Genomic DNA, 9,512 nt, shown 5'->3' with positions numbered 1-9,512 from the left:
TGAGGAAGTGAGGTGGCTAGGTTAAGAACCAATGAGAAAGCAGAACAGCAAGGCAATAAAGGCACAGGTTAGACAGGAAGAGGCTCACTTGGGAAGCTATGGTGACATGGTGAGCTAAGGTTAGTTGGTGGCTATCATTCTGATTTCTATGGCTTTCACCCCTGTATTTGGCTCTGTGTTTCTTTCTTTTTTTCTTTTGAGAAAGCGTTTCTCTGTGTAGCATTGTGCCTTTCCTGGATCTCTCTCTGTAGAACAGGCTAGCCTTGAACTCACAAAGATCCACCTGTCTCTGGCTCTGTGTTTCTTGTATAATAAGACTGTTCAGAAATTCGTCTACATATGGTGCCTCTTCACAGCAATAGATAGAAGTTGGTACCAGGGCCTGGGATACTGCTGTGATAGCCCTGATCATATTTTTGTTCATAGGAAATTGGACTTTGCTATTTTGGATTAGGAAAGCAGTGGAATGCTTTAATCATTGCTTACTGGGCCATAGTATTAGGAGCATGGAAGACAGTGGTTCTGAGTATAATTTGATAAACTGTAGGTGCATTGCTCAAGAGCTTATAGAGAAGAAGAAGATTAATATATGGTCTAGAGATTGTTCTTGTGACATTTTGGTGAAGAGTCTGATTGAGGTTCAAATGAAGAGTTTTGGATTAATTCCTTTGGCAGAGAAAATCTCAAAACAGCCTATTACAGACTCTGTTGTGTTGTTATTAATGTTACCTCTGTTTAAGAGTTATAATGAAAAGGAGCAGGCAGGGAAATAAAAATAAAGAATGTACAGATTGAGAAAAGGGGGACCCAGCACAAGGAATTGGAATAGAGTTAAATCCTGTGTTCAAGGAGAAAAAGAGATTAATAAATGGAATAAAGGGAGTGTTGTCCTCAGGAAAGATCCCACCCAGCTAAATTTGCAACTTCACAAGGAATTGGAGAAAAATTTAGAGACAAGTATGGTGGGGTCTGGTTTCATCTCAGCAATTAGAAGGCAAAGGCTGGCGAATCTCTGAGTTTAAGGCCAGCCTCACCTACAGAGCAAGTTCCAGGACAGCCAAGTTTAGGCAGTAAAGGAAACTATCAAAAGGAGAATGCTGATGAAGATGTAATTGAATGAAGGTGTCATGTTCTAGCCTCAGCAAGCAGCAGAACTTGGCAGCTTTGGCCATGTGGTTCTGGAATTAAGGATAGAAGAAACAGCTATGGAATTGACCCCTAAGACTAAGGAAAGCTTCTGAGGCCAGGCATGTGTTGGGCTGTACCTGAATGGATGCCTAGAGGCCATTGCATGAAGCTGTAAAGTTGAAGCCTGGAATGCCTTGGAGACCCCAAGATGCTGGAGATGCTAGAGCAATGTGACACAGGCTGAGGAAAGCTGCTAACAGGGAGCTGAACCAGCCCAAGAGAAAGAAATATGTTGTAGTCAGCAAAGCTAAAAGGATTTGGAAATCTGAAGAGCAATTTGACATAAGTCATGGAGATTGGGTGTTTAGAGTTTGTTCAGCTGGTTTTTGGTCTTCCTTTGGTCCAATATTTCCTCACTATGCTCCCTTTCCTGTTTCAGAATGGTAATATATATCCTTTGTCATTATATGTTGAAAGTATGTGATCTGTTTTTTTAATTTTGGTTTTATAGAGGATTACAGTTAAGAGATTGCTTGAATCTCAAAAGAGACTGAACTTTGGACTTTTATATATTGCTGAGATTTAAATGAACTATGGAAATATTGAAGTTGGACTAAATGCATTTTTGCATTTTGATATAGCTACAAGCCTTTGAGGGCCAGGGAGTAGAATGTGGTAGTTAAAAGAAAATGGCCCCCATAGCCATAAAGAGAGTGGCAGGCACTATTAGGAGGTGTGGATTTGTTGGTGTAGGTGTCACCCTATTAAAGAAAGTGTGTCACTGTGGGAGTGGCCTTTGAGGTCTCCTAAGCTCAAACTACTCCAAGTGAGACAGACCATATCCTGTTGCCTACAAGATGTAGGACTCTCAGCACCATTTCTGCCTGCATGCTACCATGTCACAAAATGATGACAATGGACTAAATCTTGGAAACTGTAAGTCACCCCAATTAAATGTTTTCCTTTATAAGAATCAGTATGGTCATAGTGCCTCTTCACAGCAATAAAAACCCTAACTAAGATCCTATGAGAAGGATATATGCTGTAGAATAATAGTGGAAAATATGTTACATTTGTTTATGTTGTGGAAGATTTGCTTACTGATACAAAGATATATTGAATTATTTTATGTTGCATTTGTTTAACTCTGTGATGCTGTGTTACTTTTCCTGTCTTAAACACCTACTTGGTCTAATAAAGAGTTGAATGGCCAACAGCTAGGCAGGAGAGGCCTAGGCAGGGATGCCAGGCAGAGAGAATAAATAGAAGGAGAAAAATCGAAGAGGGAGGAGCTAGAAAGTGAGAGGGAGAAGAAGACTCCAGGGGCCAGCCACCCAGCTACACAGCCAGCCACTGAGTAAGTGGTTAAAGAAGGTATATAGAATAGAGAAATATAAAAGCCCAAAGGCAAAAGGTAGACAGGATAATTTAAGAAAAGCTGGCTAGAAATAATCTAAGCTAAAGCCAGGTATTTATAATTAATAAGTCTGTGTGTGATTATTTGAGAGCTGGATGGCAGGCCCCCCAAAGAGCAAAAAGTAAAGAGTAGCTAGGTGGTGGTGGGTGCATGCCTTTAATCCCAGCACTCAGGAGGCAGAGGCAAGTGGATTTCTATGAGTTTGAGGCCAGCCTGGGCTACAGAGTGAGTTCCAGGACAGGTTCAAAGCTTCACAGAGAAACCCTGCTCAAAAAAAAAAAAAATAAAGAGTAAAAAAGTCCAACTACAGATATAAATTATAGCTTCTTTGATCACCTGAGTTTCATAACTAATGATCTAAAGTGACACTTTGTGTTTCCCAGAGTCAATGAGCACGAGTAGTGCTCAGTAATTTCAAAAAGATCTGATTTCCTTTTCCAGTGAACAAAATTACCCAACTAAAAGATGAAAAGTCCTTGAGTCATGTTTAGAAGAATAACTGGACCCCAGATCTCTCTGATTCTGGCTAGTGTAACTATCCAACTTGCCTTGGGGATTCCTGTCTCAGCCTCCCTAGTGCTGGGATTACAGATGTTTTTCATGCTTGCCTGTATTTTACGTAAGTTCTGGGGATCTGAATTTCGGTCCTTATTCTTGCATAGCAATCTTTTTTTCCCATTATGCAAGCTCCCCAGCCATAATTCTGTTAATTCTTCTATATATTATTTAAAACTAGCAAGGCTGAACAAATACAGAGGCACTAATAGCCTAAATTATTAGGGAAGAGTAGCAAATTCAGCACACAGAAAGCAAAAAGTGATAGTTTCAGGTACAAATAAGTAGAAAACAAGCACACAGGATCAACACTATTAATAACTCATTCTTAGAAATGATATTAATACACTTTAGCTAAAATGAACATTTTAAAATGTAATAGAGTAAAGAAGAAATATTATTTAAATTGAACATCTAAAAATTCTATACACATTAAAAAATTGCCAAGAATTGCCATGAACTGCTTTCTACTGTCAAGCTGAAAATGTAGATTAAATATATTACTTCATAATAAAATTATACAAATGGAAATATAACTTACAGATGTAAGCCATAACTTATAGACATGATAATACAACAAATATAGGACAACATAGTTTAATACTTATACAGAAAACATTTAAAAAAGAAACAAGAGCAATGCTGCCAGAGATAAATTTCACTGAAACATTATTTAAAAAAATATTAATATAACAGTGATAAATACAGATAAGAAAGTAATATATTAGAGCTTGTTTTGGTTTATTTCAAGAATGAAATGTCAGTTGAACAACTGAAAATCACTTCAAGAATTTTACTATATAGCAGAACAAGAAGAAAAATATGCTAATAATTTCATGAGATATATAAGAATATTTCATAATATAGGCCCATATCTCTGTGATTCCAAAGCTCATGAGCTCATCTCACTGACCAGCAGCAGTCCTAATATTCAGTACTTAGAGAAAAATTTAAAGTCATTGGTTATCTCTCAAGCACTGTGACTTGTATGGAATATATCTATAATATTTTTCTCAAGAGTTAGATTAAGAAAATCTTGCTGGGCGGTGGTGGCGCATGCCTTTAGTCCCAGCACTCGGGAGGCAGAGGCAAGCGGATCTCTGTGAGTTCGAGGCCAGCCTGGGCTACCAAGTGAGTTCCAGGAAAGGCACAAAACTGCACAGAGAAACCCTGTCTCGAAAATCTTAGCAGGTGAAATGAAAAACTATTAAATGTTAAAAATGAGAAATTAAGAAGAATGTATATTATTTTTGTTAGGGTGGAATGTTCTGTAGATATCAATTAAGTCCACTTGAGTCATAACATCAGCTAGGTGCCTTATTTCTCTATTAAGTTTTGATCTGGCAGATCTGTCCAGTGGTGATGGTGGGGTGTTGAAGTCTCCCTCTATTAATGTGTGAGATTTGATGTGTGATTTAAGCTTTAGTAATGTTTCTTTTACATATGTGGGTGGCCTTGTATTTGGAGCATAAATGTTCAGAATGGAAACTTCATCTTGGTGGATCTGTGATGAGTATCTCTTGATTGATTTTAGTTTGAAGTCTATTTTGTTGGATATTAGGATAGCTATACCAGCTGTCATTATAGAACCCTCATCCAGTGACTGATGGAAGCAGATGCAGAGATCCACAGCCGGGCCCATGTGGAGCTCCAGGAGTCCAATCAATGAGAGAGAGAAAGGATTCTATGAGCAAGAGATATGGAAGCCATGATTGGAAAAAGTACAGAGACAACTAGCCAAACTAGTGGAAACACATAAACTCTGGACAAATAGCTGAGGAGCCCCCATGGTACTGAACTAGGCCCTCTGGATAAGTGAGACAGTTGTTTAGCTTGAATTGTTTAGGGGCCCCCAGGCAGTGGGATCAGGATCTGTCCCTAGCACATGAGTCAGCTTTTTGAAGCCTAGTACCTATGGTGAGACACTTTGTGCAGCCTGGTGCAGGGAGGAGGGGCTTTGACCTGGCTCAACTGAATGTACCAGGCTCTGCTGACTCTCCATGGGAGACGTTGCCTTGGAGGAGGTGGAAATGTGGGGGTGGGTTGGGGGTAAGACTGGGGGAGAGGAGGGAGGACAGGTGGATCTGTGGTTGGTATGTAAAGTGAATAGAGAATCTCTTAATAAATAAAAATAATAATCTTCTTCCCAGGGACCCAGAAGAGAAGCTACACATGGCAAGAATTATTTTCAGGAAATGAATCTAAATACACCAAGCTAGCTGTTAGTCTGTCTAAAAAAATGGGAAAGTAAAAAATATTTTATGTGTCAAATAATGTATGAAAAAAATATTAAATTGCATATGAATATAAGTAAATTTTTTATTGAGAAATTTATGTTTTCAAAGAATAAATGTGAGAAGGCTGATATGAAATTATAATTGTGAAAATGTCTCTAATGTAAGGTTCAATTGAAAACAGATATATTGTCACATGTGCTTCTGTATTTCATCTGTTGCAATGTGTTTTTTTGGTTAAAATGTATATAGAAAGTTTGGCTTCACATAGATATTAAGTAGCAAATTAAAGGGATGTGTTAACATTATTTTCAAATACATTTAAATGTTGTTAGTACTGTACCAAACTTACAAATGATAGATTTAATTGATTAATTGAATCTAACCTTTGAAATTACATTAATAAAACATCTTTCTGTATCAAAAAAGAATATTTCATAAAATTTGGTATGCAATTATGAAGCAAACTTATTTGACTTAGAAAGATAATTAAATTCTTTTAAAATCCATTCTTATTTATTTTATTTAGTTTATGTGTTTGTTTCTGAGCATGTACACACACTCATGCCACAAATATATGTGAATGACAGAGGAAAACTTTGATTATATTCTTTTGTACCATGTGACTCACTGGTACTGAACTCAGATTGTCTGGCTTCTAGTATCAGCTGACTACAACCTGGATCCACTGAATCATATCACTGACCTCCAAAACAATCTTGAGAAAGAAGAACAAGGCTGGGGGCAATAAATTTCTTGATTTAAAGTCAAGCTACAGAGTACGGCATTGTAATGCACGGTATGTATGTAGGGAGGTCAGAGGACAAGTTGTGAAAATCAGTTCTGCATTATTTACTTTCATTTTGCTGTGATTAAATACTTAACTAAGACAATTTACAGAAGAAAGAGTTTATTTGTCCTTATGATTCCTGAGGGAGAGTACATAATGGTATGGGAGGCATGGCAGCAGGAGGCCAGAGGAGGAAATGGAGAGATTCAATTGCAAACACATAGCAGAGAGTGTGAATTAGAATGAAATGAGGTTATACTCTCTAAAAGCCTACTATCAGTGACATACTTCCTCCAGCAAGCTTCTACCTCCTAAAGACTCAACACCTTTGCACACATGGACACCAACTGGGAACCAAGTGTTTAAATGTGTGAGCCTGTGGGTGGGATTTCTTACTGAAACTACCACGGGTTCTTTCCATTTACAGTGTGGGTTCTGGGGATCAAATTCAGGTCATCAGGCTTGGCAGCATGTTCCTTTGCCCTCTGCCAGTGCAAGATGAAAATATTGACAAATTATGAGATTACGGTGCTGCCTACTGTGCTAAGGAGGCAAATAGTACCTACAAATTGGACTTATATGAGCATTAGATATAATGGAAAAATGATGAAAGATTTTTATTGGCATTTAGAATGAGACAAAAATGTGAAGTACCTCTACATTCATCTAATATTCTCGATTCTGAGTCATTTGTGAAAGTACAAGAAAAGTAATATATACCTGTTTGTAAAGGAAGGCATAATATATTAAATGGATGAGATTTACTGTATACAGACTAAATCCAAAGGAACATTCATATAAATTGTCAGTTGTTTTTGAGATTACTAAACATTGACGCTAAACATATACATGCCCTGTTTGTAAACCTATTTGCATGATAGATATAGAATGATAGGGAAAGACATAGAAAAATCCAGGTATTGGAACTATGCTGTGGATATTGTTCTATATAAATAAAACACTGATGGCCAGTGACCAAGCAGGAAGTAGGTGGGACAAGGAGAGAGGAGAATTCTGGGAAGCGGAAGGCTGAGGGGAGAGACACTGCAGCCACCGCCAGGAGAAGCAGCATGTGAAGACGCTGGTAAGCCACCAGCCATGTGGCAAGGTATAGATTTATAGAAATGGTTTAATTTAAGATAAAAGAACAATTAGCAAGAAGCCTGCCACAGCCATACAGTTTATAAAAAAAACCAATATTTTTATTTAAAACAGGTTGATTATAAATGTGATCTCTTTCTAAAAAAGAAAAGGGGATATGATATAAATATATAGGAGGATATAGAGATGATAAGATAAAAGGGTAGATTAATGAATCTACTTTTAAAGAACAACTTGTTTAAAATGTTTTACATTGATATAGATTTTAGTTTATTGATACAAATTTGAAGTTAATTTTGTTATACTGTATATATGTATTTCTATTCTTGTTTGAGGTATTATGTTTATGTAACTCATTTAAAATTGTAATAGATAATTAAAAATAGATTAATAATCAGTCATCTATGATAATCATATTTGTACCCATGTTAGTTAAGTCTTCTAGGTATACATAGATATATTTCAGATAGATAGGTAATCTTCAAACACTTCATAGACCTAGAGAATATGGCATTTAAATAACTTAAAATTCTGTTGATGTGAGATACAATTGCTCCTGGCTGCACCAATTGATCCCGAGAGAATGTTGGGCTTCTAAGACATTTCCATTTGGAAGTTTGTCTTTTTGGCACAAAATGGCCTACTGGGCAAAGAACTGCCCTTGCCTTGATGGCTGACAGTACAAATGCAATGCTATCCTTTCTGGACAAGTGGGACACAAGGAAAGCGACCACTGTACTCTGCCAAGACAGGGTAAGGTGATCTCTCAGAATTCCTGCTTCTGAAAATGGTCTGTCAGATACTCTAGGCCTGTAGCCAATTTGAATGCACCAACAATGCTGAGAAACATTAGGTGACTGTCCAGGCTGCCAGCTGTCTTGGTCTACTTTTGCAAGATTCCTGAAAGTTGCTTGCATCCATCTACCATTTCTCAGGTACCATTATGTTCCTTCTCAGGTCTTTGATGTGGTTGAAGACTAGATAGTCGTAATTTCCTCAGTTATGATAAAAGATAAGTTAGATATAAAACCTTAAACTCACAAATATAAGATAGATAGGACATCTTCTTTAATATTGTAACTATAATTCTTGCTCGGTAATTGTTTTGTTATATATAATTTTACCATGTTAAAGTTAAAACCTTCCTTTTTTAAAAAAAAGAAAAAAGGGGAAGTGCTGTGGATATTGTTCTATATAAATAAAACACTGATGGCCAGTGACCAGGAAGGAAGTAGGTGGGACAAGGAGAGAGGAGAATTCTGGGAAGCGGAAGGCTGAGGGGAGAGACACTGCAGCCACCGCCAGGAGAAGCAGCATGTGAAGACGCCGGTAAGCCACCAGCCACGTGGCAAGGTATAGATTTATAGAAATGTGTTAATTTAAGATAAAAGAACAATTAACAAGAAGCCTGCCATGGCCATACAGTTTATAAGTGATATAAGCGTCTGAGTGATTATTTTATACGTGGATTGTGGGACTGCGGGGCTTGGGGAACCTGGAGAGTGCCCTCCAGCTACAGAACTACACTACCAGGCAAATTTGAAAACAACAGTCAATTTGGTTAACAGACAGATACTCAGTGTATAGCATGTATAGCCCTTCAATGAATATTCTCTGTGTGAAATAATGAATAATCAGCTAAGCAGCTATATAATCACAGATTTTAAAAAATTGTGTTTATAGTGGCTGCATTAATAATAGAGTCCAGATATACAACAGGTATGGAATAAAGGCTCTAGAAGCAAAGATCACATGTCAGTAAAGACAGGAAATTAGAATAGTTATTCTTGGAAAAAGACCATAAACCAAACTATATTACTTAGTATGAATAATTAAATGTGAGGATAAGCACTACATTTCTGATTATTATTATCCATTGAAGACATTGCCAATATTGTTTCTTGTCATACTAACCAATTAAGCTATTTGAATTTATGCTTGCAGGATCATTAGACTACTATCAACTAAATATTTATGTTCATTGGACTAAGCTGAAATCTAAAGGCTGCATGAGAAACTTGTCATTAACTAAATTGACCAACCCAGGCTGGAAAGCACATGTTTACAAATTCCTGGTTTTTATCACAAATAACAAATAAAGGTTTCATTTTTAAGAATAAAATGCAGTATTTATGGTATGTACTTAATTCATAGGATGTTGGAAGTTAAGGGAAACTTGCTGAATTTGATTAGCAGATTTATTCATGAAATTATGCATATTGTCTGTGTAGTGTAATCTCCAATACCACACTTTACAATTTCATAAGAAACTAAAAGTCGATATTCA

Source organism: Peromyscus leucopus, chromosome X (genome assembly GCF_004664715.2).
Source record: "Peromyscus leucopus breed LL Stock chromosome X, UCI_PerLeu_2.1, whole genome shotgun sequence".
NCBI lineage: Eukaryota > Metazoa > Chordata > Mammalia > Rodentia > Cricetidae > Peromyscus > Peromyscus leucopus.
Note: the sequence above shows the minus strand (reverse complement) of the source record.